Consider the following 16,924-nt stretch of genomic DNA (forward strand, 5'->3'; position numbering starts at 1 on the left):
GTTGCCGATCACCGCCTGCTGCTGGGTAAGAACTGGTAAGAATTTGAGATTTGCTTGACGGATTTGTGACACCCGCCACCACCACCACTTGTTAGTAGTCTGTAGGATCATATTCTTGTGTGTTTCTATTGCTGCTAACCATGCCAGGATCACAATCCGATGAGACTGACTGGGAGAACTTGACGAACAAGGAGCTTCATGATACGTTTCAGCAAATGATGAGTGTACAGGTGCAAGATGTGATAAACAGATTTGAAGAGGCCATGGAGAAGATAGATGGCATGGCGAAGACGTTTGAAACAAAGCTCGATAACAAGTTTGCTGAATTGCTTTCGCGTTTTCCACCACCACCACCGGCTGCTCCTGCCGCACCTCTGCAACAACAGCAACAACACCGACTACCTCCACGTCGGGAACAGCCCTCCGCCGAGCGAGCCGTGTCCCTCTTCAGTCGGGCCAAACTGCTGGTGCTGCTGTTGATACTTCTGTGGCTCCTACTGCTGATGTGGAGGAGGATGATTATGTGGGAGATTATGAGGATGAGGTTGATCAAAATCAGAACTACGTGCCACCACTAGCACAGCAACCACCAGGTCGTCCACATGCAAATAATGGCAATGGTAGGGCTCACCCTCAGGTACGAGATCATGACCATCTCCCTAAACTAAAATTGAATATTCCACCATTTGAGGGTAGATATGTTCCTGATATATATCTTACTTGGGAGTTAGAAATTGAACAATGATTTACATGTTTACAATATCCCGAGGAGAGACGTGTTCCTGCTGCTGTTTGTGCATTCACTAGTTTTGCATGTGTTTGGTGGTCTGAGCATTGTAGATTATATCCTATTCCAGCTACTTGGGCTGCTTTGAAAACTGCGATGCGTACTCATTGGGTTCCACCATATTATCAACGTGAATTACTTCAAAAATTGCAGCGCTTAAGACAGGGAAAAACTTCTGTAGAAGAATATTATCAGGAATTACAAACTGGCATGATTAGATGTGGTATTGTTGAGGAGAATGAAGCTATGCTTGCACGTTTTATGGGTGGATTATATAGAGATATTCAGACGATTCTAGAGTATAAGGAGTATACTAATATCACTCGTTTATTCCATCTTGCTTGTAAAGCTGAACGTGAAGTGCAGGATCGACAGGCATTGGCGCGGACTAACTTTTCTGCAGGTCGACCTTCATCATGGACACCACGTGCATCATCTACTTCCACACGTTCTGCTACACCGGCGCCTCCGTCGGCTGCCACCTCCAACCGTGATACAATAAAGCAGGCACAATCACCACTATCTGCCAAGAGCACACCTTCTGGGCCTGCAAAGAGCTCTTCTTCATCCATGGCATCAACAGGGCAAACACATGATATTATTTGTCGATGTTGCAAGGGTGGAGGTCATTATGCGAGAGAATGCCCATCTAAGCGTGTGATGATTGTTACTGAGGATGGTGGGTATGAGTCCGCTAGTGACTATGATGAGGAGACTTTGGCTCTTATTACACGTGACGAACACGGTGGAGACGATTCTGATCATGAGACGCAATACATGGCTCCTGAAGATGCTGACAGGTATGAATGTTTAGTTGCTCAACGTGTTTTGAGTGTGCAGGTTACACAAGCTGAGCAAAATCAGAGGCGTAATTTGTTCCATACAAAGGGAGTTGTGAAGGAACATTCTGTTCGCGTGATCATAGATGGAGGGAGCTGCAATAACTTGGCTAGCATGGAGATGGTGGAGAAGCTATCTCTCACCACAAGACCACATCCACATCCTTACTACATCCAATGGTTCAACAACAGCGGCAAGGTTAAGGTAACACGTACTGTTCGTGTGCATTTTAGTATCTCTACATATGTTGATTATGTTGATTGTGATGTGGTACCTATGCAAGCATGTTCCTTATTACTTGGTAGACCATGGCAATTTGATAAAAATTCTGTACACCATGGTAGAAACAATCAGTATACTCTTGTTCATAACGATAAAAATATTACTTTGCTTCCTATGACTCCTGATTCCATTTTGAAAGATGATATTAATAGAGCTAATAAAGCAAAACAGGAGACAAATAAGAGTGAAAATCAGATTGTGGCAAAAGAATTTGAGCACCAAATGAAGTCTAATAATAACCATCTACTGTTGTTTCTGAAATTAAATTGAAAAGTGCATGTTTACTTGCCACCAAATCTGATATTGATGAGCTAGATTTCAGCAAATCTGTTTGCTATGCTTTTGTGTGCAAAGAGGCATTATTTTCATTCGAGGACGTGCCTTCCTCTTTGCCCCCTGCTGTCACTAACATTTTGCAGGAGTTCACTGACGTCTTTCCACAAGACGTGCCACCGGGATTACCACCTATTCGAGGGATTGAGCATCAAATTGACTTAATTCCCGGTGCTTCGCTACCCAACCGTGCACCATACCGTACCAATCCAGAGGAGACGAAGGAGATTATGCGTCAAGTACAAGAACTGCTCGACAAAGGTTATATACGCGAATCCCTTATTCCTTGTGCTGTTCCTATCATTTTAGTGCCGAAAAAGGACGGTACGTCGCGTATGTGCGTTGATTGTAGAGGCATAAATAATATTACTATTCGTTATCGTCATCCTATTCCTAGGCTAGATGATATGCTTGATGAATTGAGTGGCTTTACAATATTCTCCAAAGTTGATTTGCGTAGTGGCTACCATCAAATTCGTATGAAATTGGGAGATGAATGGAAAACATCATTTAAAACTAAGTTTGGATTATATGAGTGGTTAGTCATGCCTTTTGGGTTAACTAATGCACCTAGTACTTTCATGAGGTTAATGAACGAAGTTTTACGTGCTTTCATTGGACGATTTGTGGTAGTTTACTTTGGTGACATATTGATTTATAGCAGATCTTTGGAGGAACATTTGGAACATTTACGTGCTGTTTTTATTGATCTACGTGATGCACGTTTGTTTGGAAACCTTGGAAAGTGCACCTTTTGCACCGACCGAGTATCTTTTCTTGGCTATGTTGTTACTCCACAGGGAATTGAAGTTGATAAAGCCAAGATTGAAGCTATTGAGAGTTGGCCGCAACCCAAAACGGTCACACAAGTGAGGAGTTTTCTTGGCCTCGCTGGATTCTATAGGCGTTTCGTGAGAGATTTCAGCACCATTGCTGCACCTCTCAATGAGCTTACAAAGAAAGATGTGCCTTTTCTTTGGGGTACCGCACAGGAAGAAGCCTTCACGGTATTGAAAGATAAGTTGACACATGCTCCTTACTCCAACTTCCTGATTTTAATAAGACTTTTGAGCTTGAATGTGATGCTAGTGGAATTGGATTAGGAGGTGTGTTATTACAAGATGGCAAACCTGTTGCATACTTTTCTGAAAAATTGAGTGGGCCTAGTCTGAATTATTCTACTTATGATAAAGAATTATATGCTCTTGTTCGGACTTTAGAAACATGGCAACATTATTTATGGCCCAAAGAATTTGTTATACATTCTGATCATGAATCATTGAAACATATTAAAAGTCAAGCTAAACTGAATCGTAGACATGCTAAATGGGTTGAATTCATTGAGACTTTCCCTTATGTCATTAAACACAAGAAGGGAAAAGAAAATGTTATTGCTGATGCTTTGTCTCGTCGCTATACTATGCTTTCACAACTTGACTTTAAAATATTTGGTTTGGAGACCATCAAAGATCAATATGTTCATGATGCTGAATTTAAAGATGTATTGCAGAATTGTAAGGAAGGGAGAACTTGGAACAAGTTCGTTCTTAACGATGGATTTGTGTTTCGTGCTAACAAGCTATGCATTCCAGCTAGCTCCGTTCGTCTATTGTTGTTGCAGGAGGCGCATGGAGGAGGATTAATGGGACACTTTGGCGTCAAGAAGACGGAGGATATACTTGCTACACATTTCTTTTGGTCAAAGATGAGACGGGATGTTGAGCGTTTTGTTGCTCGCTGCACTACATGTCAAAGAGCTAAGTCACGACTCAATCCTCATGGTTTATATATATGCCTTTGCCTGTACCTAGTGTTCTTTCGTGAAATTATTCGCTTACATGGTGTGCCAAATACTATTGTTTCAGATCGTGATACTAAATTTCTTAGCCACTTTTGGAGATGTTTATGGCCTAAGTTGGGGACTAAGCTGCTTTTTAGTACTACTTGTCACCCCCAAACTGATGGACAAACTGAAGTAGTCAATAGAACATTGTCTACTATGCTTAGGGCTGTTTTGAAAAATAACAAGAAAATGTGGGAGGAATGCTTGCCTCATATTGAATTTGCTTATAATCGTTCATTGCATTCTACTACTAAGATGTGCCCTTTTGAAATTGTGTATGGTTTCCTACCTCGTGCACCTATTGATTTGTTGCCTCTTCCATCTTCGCAGAAGGTTAATTTTGATGCTAAACAACGTGCTGAATTGATTTTAAAAATGCATGAGTTAACTAAGGAAAACATTGAGCGTATGAATGTTAAATATAAACTTGCTGGAGATAAGGGTAGAAAACATGTTGTGTTTGCACCTGGAGATCTTGTTTGGTTACATTTGCGTAAGGATAGATTTCCTGATTTGCGCAAATCAAAGTTAATGCCACGTGCTGATGGTCCTTTTAAGGTGTTAGAGAAAATAAATGATAATGCATATAAACTTGAGCTACCTGTAGATTTTGGGGTTAGTCCCACTTTTAACATTGCAGATTTGAAGCCTTATTTGGGTGAGGAAGATGCGCCTCCGTCGAGGACGACTTCATTTCAAGAAGGGGAGGATGATAAGGACATCAATACAATTGTTACACCCACAGCCCCTGCTGCTATACATACTGGACCAATTACTAGAGCTCGTGCACGCCAACTAAATTACCAGGTACTTTCGTTTCTTGGTAATGATTCTAATGTTCATGAGAATATGATGCTGCCTAAATTGGATACATTTGTTTTGCTTACAAATGAAGGGCCTAGCTTGGAGAAGGATGAACATTGGAGCAAGAACAAGCATGGAGATGATGGCATGCGCAAGGGAAACAAGAACAGAGTTACAAGTGATGATTTCAGGACTTTGAAGCCACCATAATGGGTGCATGAAGCCTTGGACGAAATATACAAGATGCCACTTCATAAATTTCGTCCCGAGGCTATTTTAGGTGCTGCGTCACCTTATTATTGGGCCAGGCCCATGTAATTTCGAAATACATAAGTATAGGCTATTTTTAGAGTCCGTATGTGTGGGGAAACAAGAGATAGGGTTGATTTCGGACCCCTCCACCAAGGGCCACGAAATTCCCCCCCCCCCTCTTCCTCCATATATACAGCCCTTAGGGCATCGTTTAGACTTTGGGGATTTGTTTAGTTAAAAGTTAGCCATTGCAACTTCGTGTGCTTCGTTTGTGTCCAACGACCAGACCAAGACCACTTTTCGGATCCCCACCATTATCAATACTTCATACATATTCACGATATTTAGATTGCTTTTATCATATTCTTGCTTGTTCTTCGATTGCTTGCAGGAATAGACCTTCGTGGTCAGGTTGATCGTGCTCCGGCGTGGTCAATAACCTCTCGGAGTTGGTTTAGCGATTGCTAAGGCACAACGTCGTTGCACGTTTGTAGTCGGATCGTCAAAGTCGTCTCCACCAAATCGATAGTTATCAACTCATCGAAAGATCGGGACACCCCGCCTCTATCACACATGGAGTTGATGGCATGCGCAAGGGGATCAAGAACGGAGTTACAAGTGATGATTTCAGGACTTTAAAGCCGCCATTAGGAGTGCATGAAGCCTTGGACGAAATATACAAGATGCCACTTCATAATATTCGTCCATAGGCTATTCTAGTTGCTGCGTCACCTTATTAATGGGCCAGGTGATAGAGGCGGGGTGTCCCGATCTTTCGATGAGATGATAACTATCGATTTGGTGGAGACGACTTTGACAATCCGACTACAAACGTGCAACGACGTTCTGCCTTAGCAATCGCTAAACCAACTCCGAGAGGTTATTGACCACGCCGGAACACGATCAACCTGACCACGAAGGTCTATTCCTGCAAGCAATCGAAGAACAAGCAAGAATATGATAAAAGCAATCTGAATATCGCGAATATGTATGAAGTATTGATAATGGTGGGGATCCGAAAAGTGGTCTTGGTCTGGTCGTTGGACACAAACGAAGCACACGAAGTTGCAATGGCTAACTTTTAACTAAACAAATCCCAAGGAAAAGCTACTAGATGGATCTACTTATATAGGAGCAAGGGGTGGCGGCCAAGGAGGTGGGAGGACGTCCCAAGGCAGCCTAAAACTAAATCTAGGTCGTACAAGGCCAATGGGCCCAAGTGGAGGTGATGTAACACCTTTGGACTTGTAGTTTGACTCGGATTCTGCTGCAGCATCAGATTGTTTCGTCCACAACTCAACGCTCCGGACGAATTTGAAGGTGATTCTAATTGGGTTGGAAAGTGCACGAAATCTAGTTTCCAATGCAAAAAGAATCACCCAATTCGGAGTCCGTATGAAAAACTTGTGTGCGTTTTGAGTCAGGTATGTCTGTGCAGTCCGAATCTGAATCCAGAACGTGAGAGACTAGGACTCTATCTTCTCTTGGGCCAAAAGTGACGTGAGAGAACTTTTTGGACAGCAAATAAACATCTCTTTCTTCCTTATCTTCATATGTGGATTGTACAAATGTCCCATACACCTGCAATTAGACAAAACACAAAAATGTGTGAAGTATTTTTGTTCTGGATAACATAAATAGATTATTGAATAGTTTGCACTAGAAATTACCTGACTAATATGCATATATGCAATATTTTTGGTCATATCCAAGGTAGTCATGTCCTCATCATCCTCCCCTTCTTGAAAATAAAGCCGTCCTCGACGTTGCTTAATCTGAAATGTGGCTAACAAAAGAGAAAAGGTGTACATGTTGTATATGTATATGTCATCCATTTTTACTTCCCTTGATTTTTGCATATATGACACATGAATAGATGAGTAACTTGCATAGTTCATAAAATCTAAAGCCAAAAAATTAGCACAAGAAGTAGAAGGCATGAAAATATTGCAACTCAGTTTGCACATATAAGTGAAGCTCTTATTCATTTCAAAAGATTGACAATGTTCATCATTAAACCATCCCAACATTGATGAATAAACCTTACTTGCATCAAATTTACATGCTACAACATGCTTAAATAAGCAAACATGCAATAAGTCATTCAACACAGAATCATCACCAAGATTAGAGGTCATATCAAAACGATTAAACATTGGTTCTTTTGCATCAATAGTTAATTCAATGGGTGCACTTAAAATTGTTGGTATTTCAGTTGTTTGATCACATGGCAAAGTCAAATTATCAACGTAGTCCTCTAAAATAGGTGGTGTGATCAAAGTAGTGGGTAGCTCATCAGATGGTGCATTCAAATTGACAAGGCATTCATCATTCTCATGTAGAGATGGATGATCAGTACCTTTGTCGTTACCTCTTATGATCAACTCAGATGATGTAGCCACTCTCGGGGGTGATGTGTCACGTGGTGGAGGTGATGTTGTCTGATGAGGACATGACTACCTTGGATATGACCAAAAATATTGCATATATGCATATTTGTCAGGTGATTTCTAGTGCAAACTATTCAATAATCTATTTATGTTATCCAGAACAAAAATACTTCACACACTTTTGTGTTTTGTCTAATTGCAGGTGTATGTGACATTTGTACAATCCACATATGAAGATAAGGAAGAAAGAGATGTTTATTTGCTGTCCAAAAAGTTCTCTCACGTCACTTTTGGCCCAAGAGAAGATAGAGTCCAAGTCTCTCACGTTCTGGATTCAGATTCGGACTGCACAGACATACCTAACTCAAAACGCACACAAGTTTTTCATACGGACTCCGAATTGGGTGATTCTTTTTTTGTTGGAAACTAGATTTCGTGCACTTTCCAACCCAATTGGAATCACCTTCAAATTCGTCCGGAGCGTTGAGTTGTGGACAAAACAATCTGATGCTGCAGCAGAATCCGAGTCAAACTACAAGTCCAAAGGTGTTACATCACCTCCACTTGGGCCCATTGGCCTTGTACGACCTAGATTTAGTTTTAGGCTGCCTTGGGACATCCTCCCACCTCCTTGGCCGCCACCCCTTGCTTCTATATAAGTAGATCCATCTAGTAGCTTTTCCTTGGGATTTGTTTAGTTAAAAGTTAGCCATTGCAACTTCGTGTACTTCGTTTGTGTCCAACGACCAGACCAAGACCGCTTCCGGATCCCCACCATTATCAATACTTCATATATATTTGCAATATTCAGATTGCTTTATCATATTCTTGCTCGTTCTTCGATTGCTTGCAGGAATAGACCTTCGTGGTCAGGCTGACCGTGCTTCCAGCATCGTCAGTAACCTCGGGAGATTGGTTTAGCGATTGCTAAGGCGCAACGTCGTGCACGTTTGTAGTCGGATCGTCAAAGTCGTCTTCACCAAATCGATAGTTATCATCTCATCGAAAGATCGGGACCCTCGCCTCTATCAAGTGGTATCAGTTTTCAGGTTGCTCAATGAGAATTTCCAGTTTTTCCTAGATTAGATTTATTTTCTTACCTATTGTCCAAGAAAAAGCCACAAAACAAAAGTTAGATCTATTCATCCTTTGTCCTAGCTAGACTGAGCCTTTGCAATTTTCTTTTCATTGTTTGCATTATTGAATTATCGGTTGCATCGCCATGTCGAGTTGCTGGTCTTAGTGTCTAGTTCCTTTAGAGTTTCGAGTTCTGTTCACATTAGTCACGCAGCCGCTGCATCATTATCCCATCCGCTGTCCACCATCCCATCCACCAATTTCCACCACGTGCTACGCACTGTTTATTGTCATAGTCATAGTTGTGGTCACTCACATCTTCGCTAGATCGAATCTGCATCTTATCTAGTTTGTCTTGGAAAGAGGGAGAAAAAGAAGATAAAGAAAAAAAAGAGAGAAAAAAGGAAAGAAAAAAAAAGAGAAGAAAAAAAATTGGATCTATCTAGAATCAATCTCGTACCTGAATTCGGATTGGAATCTGTTTTGCGCACTGTTCAGTAAAATAGGTGTATCTTCCTCATACGAAGTCCGTTTTGGCTCCGTGAGTACTCAAATTGAAGATAGCGACGAGCCGCATCTAAATAGTTGCAGAAGCTAGTTCAATATTTGACACCTCAAAATCGGCTTCTAAATAGGTCTTTTTGCCCTCCGAAGTTCGTGAACACAGCTTGTTCCAATTTTTCAGGCCAGTTTTAGAATTCTTTGACTCCTCATATCAACTCGAAATTGAGTGATTCTTTTTGCATTGGAAAGCTTGAGTTAGTAGCATTCTTTGAAAGAATTTATCAGAAAATTGTCTCAAACTTTTCAAGAGGAAAGTTGGAGAGAGAGTTGTTGTATATCCTGCTTGGCAGTTGTTTTTCATCATTATCTTCACTGCCGTTGTGATCTTCACTTATATCTTGCTGTCAAGAGCTACTTAGTATCCTTCATTGATGCTAGTTGTGCTACGCCGTGACCTTATTAGTGTTCTAGGCTCGCGTCTCTAGTCCGGTCTAGCCTAGGACCAGTACAGTACCGTCGTTGAGCGTTTATTCAACATTGCATCTTTGAATTGATTATTGCTAATCTTTTGCTACCATATATAGCTAACCCAGCTCCACATATTTCTACACCGTGTATATGTACGCTCCCCTGGCAATCGCTTTACTCAATATTCGGAGTTACTTGACACCGCTGGTTGCCGATCACCGCCTGCTGCATGGTAAGAACTTGTAAGACATTGATATTTGCTTTACTGTGAGCGTTTTACCACCACATCCTAGTAGTTATAGGAACATTATTTTTGGGTTTGTTTCTTGTTCTACTAATCATGACAGGATCCAGAGTCAATTCATGGGCTTTGTCGATCGCGGGAGACGTGCCACCACCTTTGCAAATACCACAACCGTCACGAGAGGTGCACAAACATCCAAATGCACATGATCAGGTTAATGTATCTATACCACCATTTAATGGCCGTTTTAAACCTGCTTTATATATTGAATGGGAGTTCGACATAAAAATATATTTGCTTCCCATAATTTCGATGAACATAAAAAGGTTAAGGTTGCGGTTGGTTCTTTCACTGGTTATGCTTTGGTTTGGTGGAGTGAATATTGTCGGTTACACCCTGATTATATACCTACTACTTGGGATGATTTGAAACTTGCCATGCGACATACTTTCGTCCCTGCTTATTATACTCGTGACATGATTAAGAAGTTGCAACACTTAAAACAAGGTAGTGAAACTGTAACAAAATATTATGATGATTTACAAACTACCTTGTTGCATTCCTCTTTAGAAGAAAGTGAAGATGATTTTATGGATAGATTTTGGGGAGGATTAAACCGTGATATTCAAGAGATACTAATTCATGAAGAGTGTTATCCTATGGACCATTTGTTTCATCTTGCTTGCAAAGCTGAACAGGAAATAAAACGACGTGTTGGCCACGAGGAGAACAAGCGCATGATGCACATTCCAAGATTTGATATGTTTGTTCCTTCAACTACTAGGCATACTACGACAACCACATCCGTTGTTGTCAGGACTACATCACCTCCACCATGTGACTCATCGCCCCCGAGAGTGGCTACATCATCTGAGTTGATCATAAGAGGTAATGACAAAGGTACTGATCTTCCATCTCTACATGAGAATGATGAATGCCTTGTCAATTTGAATGCACCTTCTGATGAGCAACCCACTACTTTGATCACACCACCTATTTTAGAGGACTACGTTGATAATTTGACTTTGCCATGTGATCAAACAACCGAAATACCAACAATTTTGAGTGCACCCATTGAATTAACTATTGATGCAAAAGAACCAATGTTTAATCATTTTGATATGACCTCTAATCTTGGTGATGATTCTGTGTTGAATGACTTATTGCATGTTTGCTTATTTAAGCATGTTGTAGCATGTAAATTTGATGCAAGTAAGGTTTATTCACCAATGTTGGGATGGTTTAATGATGAACATTGTCAATCTTTTGAAATGAATAAGAGCTTCACTTATATGTGCAAACTGAGTTGCAATATTTTCATGCCTTCTACTTCTTGTGCTAATTTTTTGGCTTTAGATTTTATGAACTATGCAAGTTACTCATCTATTCATGTGTCATATATGCAAAAATTAAGGGAAGTAAAAATGGATGACATATACATATACAACATGTACACCTTGTCTCTTTTGTTAGCCACATTTCAGATTAAGCAACGCCGAGGACGGCTTTATTTTCAAGAAGGGGAGGATGATGAGGACATGATGATAGAGGCGAGGGTCCCGATCTTTCGATGAGATGATAACTATCGATTTGGTGGAGACGACTTTGACAATCCGACTACAAACGTGCACGACGTTGCGCCTTAGCAATCGCTAAACCAATCTCCTGAGGTTACTGACGATGCCGGAAGCACGGTCAGCCTGACCACGAAGGTCTATTCCTGCAAGCAATCGAAGAACGAGCAAGAATATGATAAAGCAATCTGAATATTGCAAATATATATGAGGTATTGATAATGGTGGGGATCCGTAAGCGGTCTTGGTCTGGTCGTTGGACACAAACGAAGTACACGAAGTTGCAATGGCTAACTTTTAACTAAACAAATCCCAAGGAAAAGCTACTAGATGGATCTACTTATATAGGAGCAAGGGGTGGCGGCCAAGGAGGTGGGAGGACGTCCCAAGGCAGCCTAAAACTAAATCTAGGTCGTACAAGGCCAATGGGCCCAAGTGGAGGTGATGTAACACCTTTGGACTTGTAGTTTGACTCGGATTCTGCTGCAGCATCAGATTGTTTCGTCCACAACTCAACGCTTCGGACGAATTTGAAGGTGATTCCAATTGGGTTGGAAAGTGCATGAAATCTAGTTTCCAACAAAAAAAGAATCACCCAATTCGGAGTCCGTATGAAAAACTTGTGTGCGTTTTGAGTCAGGTATGTCTGTGCAGTCCGAATCTGAATCCAGAACGTGAGAGACTTGGACTCTATCTTCTCTTGGGCCAAAAGTGACGTGAGAGAACTTTTTGGACAGCAAATAAACATCTCTTTCTTCCTTATCTTCATATGTGGATTGTACAAATGTCCCATACACCTGCAATTAGACAAAACACAAAAGTGTGTGAAGTATTTTTGTTCTGGATAACATAAATAGATTATTGAATAGTTTGCACTAGAAATCACCTGACAAATATGCATATATGCAATATTTTTGGTCATATCCAAGGTAGTCATGTCCTCATCATCATCCCCTTCTTGAAAATAAAGCCGTCCTCGGCGTTGCTTAATCTGAAATGTGGCTAACAAAAGAGACAAGGTGTACATGTTGTATATGTATATGTCATCCATTTTTACTTCCCTTGATTTTTGCATATATGACACATGAATAGATGAGTAACTTGCATAGTTCATAAAATCTAAAGCCAAAAAATTAGCACAAGAAGTAGAAGGCATGAAAATATTGCAACTCAGTTTGCACATATAAGTGAAGCTCTTATTCATTTCAAAAGATTGACAATGTTCATCATTAAACCATCCCAACATTGGTGAATAAACCTTACTTGCATCAAATTTACATGCTACAACATGCTTAAATAAGCAAACATGCAATAAGTCATTTAACACAGAATTATCACCAAGATTAGAGGTCATATCAAAATGATTAAACATTGATTCTTTTGCACCAATAGTTAATTCAATGGGTGCACTCAAAATTGTTGGTATTTCAGTTGTTTGATCACATGGCAAAGTCAAATTATCAACGTAGTCCTCTATAATAGGTGGTGTGATCAAAGTAGTGGGTAGCTCATCAGATGGTGCATTCAAATTGACAAGGCATTCATCATTCTCATGTAGAGATGGAAGATCAGTACCTTTGTCATTACCTCTTATGATCAACTCAGATGATGTAGCCACTCTCGGGGGCGATGTGTCACATGGTGGAGGTGATGTAGTCCTGACAACAACGGATGTGGTTGTCATAGTATGCCTAGTAGTTGAAGCAACAATCATATCAACTCTTGGAATGTGCACCGTGCGCTTGTTCTCCTCGTGGCCAACACGTCGTTTTATTTCCTGTTCAGCTTTGCAAGCAAGATGAAACAAATGGTCCATAGGATAACACTCTTCATGAATTAGTATCTCTTGAATATCACGGTTTAATCCTCCCCAAAATCTATCCATAAAATCATCTTCACTTTCTTCTAAAGAGGAATGCAACAAGGTAGTTTGTAAATCATCATAATATTTTGTTACAGTTTCACTACCTTGCTTTAAGTGTTGCAACTTCTTAATCATGTCACGAGTATAATAAGCAGGGACGAAAGTATGTCGCATGGCAAGTTTCAAATCATCCCAAGTAGTAGGTATATAATCAGGGTGTAACCGACAATATTCACTCCACCAAACCAAAGCATAACCAGTGAAAGAACCAACCGCAACCTTAACCTTTTTATGTTCATCGAAATTATGGGAAGCAAATATATTTTTTATGTCGAACTCCCATTCAATATATAAAGCAGGTTTAAAACGGCCATTAAATGGTGGTATAGATACATTAACCTGATCATGTGCATTTGGATGTTTGTGCACCTCTCGTGACGGTTGTGGTATTTGCAAAGGTGGTGGCACGTCTCCCGCGATCGACAAAGCCCATGAATTGACTGTGGATCCTGTCATGATTAGTAGAACAAGAAACAAAACCCAAAAATATTGTTCCTTCAACTACTAGGCATACTATGACAACCACATCCGTTGTTGTCAGGACTACATCACCTCCACCATGTGACACATCGCCCCCGAGAGTGGCTACATCATCTGAGTTGATCATAAGAGGTAATGACAAAGGTACTGATCTTCCATCTCTACATGAGAATGATGAATGCCTTGTCAATTTGAATGCACCATCTGATGAGCTACCCACTACTTTGATCACACCACCTATTTTAGAGGACTACGTTGATAATTTGACTTTGCCATGTGATCAAACAACTGAAATACCAACAATTTTGAGTGCACCCATTGAATTAACTATTGATGCAAAAGAACCAATGTTTAATCATTTTGATATGACCTCTAATCTTGGTGATGATTCTGTGTTGAATGACTTATTGCATGTTTGCTTATTTAAGCATGTTGTAGCATGTAAATTTGATGCAAGTAAGGTCTATTCACCAATGTTGGGATGGTTTAATGATGAACATTTTCAATCTTTTGAAATGAATAAGAGCTTCACTTATATGTGCAAACTGAGTTGCAATATTTTCATGCCTTCTACTTCTTGTGCTAATTTTTTGGCTTTAGATTTTATGAACTATGCAAGTTACTCATCTATTCATGTGTCATATATGCAAAAATCAAGGGAAGTAAAAATGGATGACATATACATATACAACATGTACACCTTGTCTCTTTTGTTAGCCACATTTCAGATTAAGCAACGCCGAGGACGGCTTTATTTTCAAGAAGGGGAGGATGATGAGGACATGACTACCTTGGATATGACCAAAAATATTGCATATATGCATATTTGTCAGGTGATTTCTAGTGCAAACTATTCAATAATCTATTTATGTTATCCAGAACAAAAATACTTCACACACTTTTGTGTTTTGTCTAATTGCAGGTGTATGTGACATTTGTACAATCCACATATGAAGATAAGGAAGAAAGAGATGTTTATTTGCTGTCCAAAAAGTTCTCTCACGTCACTTTTGGCCCAAGAGAAGATAGAGTCCAAGTCTCTCACGTTCTGGATTCAGATTCGGACTGCACAGACATACCTGACTCAAAACGCACACAACTTTTTCATACGGACTCCGAATTGGGTGATTCGTTTTTTGTTGGAAACTAGATTTCATGCACTTTCCAACCCAATTGGAATCACCTTCAAATTCGTCCGGAGCGTTGAGTTGTGGACGAAACAATCTGATGCTGCAGCAGAATCCGAGTCAAACTACAAGTCCAAAGGTGTTACATCACCTCCACTTGGGCCCATTGGCCTTGTACGACCTAGATTTAGTTTTAGACTGCCTTGGGACATCCTCCCACCTCCTTGGCCGCCACCCCTTGCTCCTATATAAGTAGATCCATCTAGTAGCTTTTCCTTGGGATTTGTTTAGTTAAAAGTTAGCCATTGCAACTTCGTGTACTTCGTTTGTGTCCAACGACCAGACCAAGACCGCTTCCGGATCCCCACCATTATCAATACTTTATATATATTTGCAATATTCAGATTGCTTTATCATATTCTTGCTCGTTCTTCGATTGCTTGCAGGAATAGACCTTCGTGGTCAGGCTGACCGTGCTTCCAGCATCGTCAGTAACCTCGGGAGATTGGTTTAGCGATTGCTAAGGCACAACGTCGTGCACGTTTGTAGTCGGATCGTCAAAGTCGTCTCCACAAAATCGATAGTTATCATCTCATCGAAAGATCGGGACCCTCGCCTCTATCATTGTCCGGACAACAACGGATGTGGTTGTCATAGTATGCCTAGTAGTTGAAGGAACAATCATATCAACTCTTGGAATGTGCACCGTGCGCTTGTTCTCCTCGTGGCCAACACGTCGTTTTATTTCCTGTTCAGCTTTGCAAGCAAGATGAAACAAATGGTCCATAGGATAACACTCTTCATGAATTAGTGTCTCTTGAATATCACGGTTTAATCCTCCCCAAAATCTATCCATAAAATCATCTTCACTTTCTTCTAAAGAGGAATGCAACAAGGTAGTTTGTAAATCATCATAATATTTTGTTACGGTTTTACTACCTTGTTTTAAGTGTTGCAACTTCTTAATCATGTCATGAGTATAATAAGCAGGGACGAAAGTATGTCGCATGGCAAGTTTCAAATCATCCCAAGTAGTAGGTATATAATCAGGGTGTAACCAACAATATTCACTCCACCAAACCAAAGCATAACCAGCGAAAGAACCAACCGCAACCTTAACCTTTTTATGTTCATCGAAATTATGGGAAGCAAATACATTTTTTATGTCGAACTCCCATTCAATATATAAAGCAGGTTTAAAACGGTCATTAAATGGTGGTATAGATACATTAACCTGATCATGTGCATTTGGATGTTTGTGCACCTCTCGTGACGGTTGTGGTATTTGCAAAGGTGGTGGCACGTCTCCCGCGATCGACAAAGCCCATGAATTGACTCTGGATTCTGTCATGATTAGTAGAACAAGAAACAAAATCCAAAAATAATGTTCCTATAACTACTAGGATGTGGTGGTAAAACGCTCACAGTAAAGCAAATATCAATGTCTTACAAGTTCTTACCATGCAGCAGGCGGTGATCGGCAACCTGCGGTGTCAAGTAACTCCGAATATTGAGTAAAGCGATTGCCAGGGGAGCGTACGTATACACGGTGTAGAAATATGTGGAGCTGGGTTGGCTATATATGGTAGCAAAAGATTAGCAATAATCAATTCAGAGATGCAATATTGAATAAACGCTCAACGACGGTACTGTGCTGGTCCTAGGCTAGATCGGACTAGAGACGCGAGCCTAGAACACTAATGAGGTCACAACGTAGCACAACTAGAATCAATCAAGGATACTAAGTAGCTCTGGACAGCAAGATATAAGTGAAGATCACAACGGCAGTGAAGGTAATGATGAAAAACAACTGCCAAGCAGGATATACAACAACTCTCTCCAACTTTCCTCTTGAAAAGTTTGAGCCAATTTTTTGATAAATTCTTTCAAAGAATGCTACTAACTCAAGCTTTCCAATGCAACAAGAATCACTCAATTCCGAGTTGATATGAGGAGTCAAAGAATTCTAAAACTGGCCTGAAAAATTGGAACAAG

Source organism: Triticum aestivum, chromosome 5A (assembly GCF_018294505.1).
Source record: "Triticum aestivum cultivar Chinese Spring chromosome 5A, IWGSC CS RefSeq v2.1, whole genome shotgun sequence".
Lineage (NCBI taxonomy): Eukaryota > Viridiplantae > Streptophyta > Magnoliopsida > Poales > Poaceae > Triticum > Triticum aestivum.